Source organism: Gymnoscopelus microlampas, assembly GCF_963454915.1.
Source record: "Gymnoscopelus microlampas genome assembly, chromosome: 21".
Lineage (NCBI taxonomy): Eukaryota > Metazoa > Chordata > Actinopteri > Myctophiformes > Myctophidae > Gymnoscopelus > Gymnoscopelus microlampas.
This window is the reverse complement of record NC_139958.1, coordinates 45,324,138-45,327,357: the sequence shown is the minus strand read 5'-3', so window position 1 is coordinate 45,327,357 and position 3,220 is coordinate 45,324,138.

Below are 3,220 nucleotides of genomic sequence, written 5' to 3'. Positions count from 1 at the left end.
GAGTTGGAGATGGGGGTGGGTCTAACGACAAGCCAATCAGCAAATATCTAATAAAACAAGCTGTGCGATGACGTCAGATGTAGGCGGATCTGTGGATCTCTTGTGGTTGGTTTAGGGAAATTCTAATTCCCTCCCCCTTGTAATCGACTGCACTGGAGCCAATGTCAGACTGAAGCTCCACACAGCTTCAGTCTGATAATCAAGCTAGGGGAAAAGCCATTTTTTCAGGGCCCTGAAAGAGTCTTCAATCGACAATATTTTAAAATGCAAGTGAGGACTCATACATGGTAATACATTTTTAGTTGCAGTTTGTGTAGCAAAAGTTTAGGTATCGCTGTTTATTGTGATTTTACACACACACACACACACACACACACACACACACACACACACACACACAGAAAGGGCGAGAGTACCACCTGCAGGAACACAGTCTTTGTCTCAAATATCTATCAGAATGCTGCTATCTTCCTTGATCTGGAGGATTTCAGCAGCTGGCATAAGCGTGTGTGTGTGTGTGTGTGTGTGTGTGTGTGTGTGTGTGTGTGTGTGTGTGTGTGTGTGTGTATTTAAAATAACAGTTAAACCGTCTTCAAAAGTCTGGCTGTAACCCTGCATAACTGTAAATCCTGTCACGTCTGTATAAATGTTCTCTGAAATAAAACCTGAAGACCTTTCTGTTTCACACAGCCTTTTACTGAGGTTATTGATTCTGCATTCAATTGTTGTATTGTTCTTATGTTCTATTCTCAAGTTTATTGTAGTTTAGTCTAGTTTATGAGCACATTGTAATTTTAAGTAGAAACAATACATCAAAAGAAAACAAGTTTTTGTCTAAGAAAATGAAGAAGCCAGCAGGCTTATTTGGAATCCTTTCCTTATTGGAAGAGGTCATTAAAATACATACATATAATGTGTTTCTGTTGCACTCTCTTAATGCTCTGAATGTTTTGTCGAAATCTCAAGACACTTGTATTCATAACGAAAATAGCAGATCTACAAGCTAACAATGTGTCACGATGCGACATGTCAGCTTGTAGATCAGCCATTTTTGAACACTTGTGATAAAATCTGAAATACACAATTTTATTACATTTAAAATGTTCACCTATAACGACATGCCCAAAATAAGGATGTGGAATAATTACCTCTGTACTGGTAAACGGACCGATATAGTAAGTGAATAAATTAAGATCATTTATAACTTGATTATAATAATGTGTGGTTGTCAGTTGTCACCTCCATGCAAACATCTGTATTAATATAATGACACCACAGCCTCCATGCAACCAGCTGTATTACTATAAGTGCTGGATGGTACATAATTTCCTACAACTAAATGAGTCAAAAATTGTCATCTTTGGTCCCCCAAATTCTACACAACATATTGTCTCAGAGCTTGGTAGTCTATCCCCGAATGTGAAGGAGGTGGCCCGTAACTTGGGTGTGCTTTTCGACTCTGGCCTCTCTTTTATTCCCCAAGTGACACGAACTGTTCAAACATGTTACTTCCAGCTAAGGAATATAGCTAGAAAAGCTTTCTGTCACCTACAGATTTAGAAAATATAATCCATGCTTTTATTTCCTCTCGTTTAGACTATTGAGCCAGGGGTCTTCAACGTTTTCAGGCCAAGGACCCCCTCCTCTATATTGTATACAATTGTGTTTCAGATTAAAAAAAAAATGTGTTCACTTGGTCTGCTTTTTTTTCCCCTCTACGCCTCTTTGCCAAAAATAGCCGATCTACAAGCTCTGCGAGGCGTTGTGAGCTTGTAGATCTGCTATTTTTGGCTCAAGTTCTCCTCAGAAAAGGGATATTAGGGTTCAAGTGGTTAAGGTAAAAAAAAAATCATAATACAAAGATTTGGCAGACCCCTTGTAGTAACTCTGAGGACCCCCTAGGGGTCCCGGACCCCCTGTTGAAGACCCCTGTATTAAGCAATATCCTGTCTCCAATTGGTACAGAACCCAGCTGCTAGACTTTTAACCAACTGACCATATCATCCCCATTTTAGCTGTCATTTTACCTGTTTTACCTGTTAATTTTAGAATTGATTTTAAGATTTTACTTATGACCTTCAAGACTGTGAATGGACAGGCCCCCCGTTATATTTCTGACATGCTGGAACCCTACAACCCTACAAGTGCAATATATCAGTTACCTATTTCCTTAAACAGATGAGACAAAATAGCAAAATCAAATGAGCAGGAGCTAAAACAAATAAGTGTATCGACTAAACAAGATCCAATGAACAATACAACAATAGAAAACAAGCGTTCGTCCAACTAGTTAACAACAAGTAGACCAGGCAGAGAGGAAGGGTAGTGTTTCCTGTAAACATGGTAGTGTTTCCATGTAAACATCTGTATTAATACAATAACACACCAGCCTCCATGCAAACATCTGTATTCACTGCTGACGTTTTGACATGTATTCATGAGGGTTTTATACAAATGTTTGTCCTGATGAAGACTTAAGTTGCAACAGTAACTTTGAAATCAATATTTTTTTGTAATCAAGATCTTATTGGATCTTGTTTATTCAATACACTTATTTGTTTTAGCTCTTGCTCATTTGATTTTCCTACTTTGTCTCATCTGTTTATGAGGTAGCTGATATATTGCACTTTTACTTTAGCGCTAGGTATACTCTTAGTTGCTTGTTTTAGAAGAGAATGCACTTAATACTTCTGGTGATTAGTAGATTCGTTCCATCTACCTATATTGAATGCACTTATTGTAAGTCGCTTTGGATAAAAGCATCTGCTAAATGACTGTAATGTAATCGAGGCTGGACAGCCGTCATTTCATTACAACTAGAGGGTGACAAAAAAGTGACCACTTCAGCCAAAGAAAATGTGGAAAATCCAGGAATATAGAACCCGGGGAACATAGAACTTGGGAACATAGAACCTGGTTGAACATAGAACCTGGGAATATAGAACTTGGGGAACATCATTGCTGTCGGGCAAAAACCTTGTATCTCCATACTTTCATTTTTGTTTTTAACAGTGTCACACAAAAGTAGTGAAAATAGCAGATCTACAAGCTCACAACGTGTTGCGACACAATGTGTGTGAACCTGAAGTTCACTATATTTTTTAAATATTAAAAATAACGGTTTTGGACATACAAGTTTTCCACCCGACAGCAATGATATAATACCATGTAAGCTGTGGTAGACTTTCAGAGAGCCATAGATTATTTATAAACTAGTGTG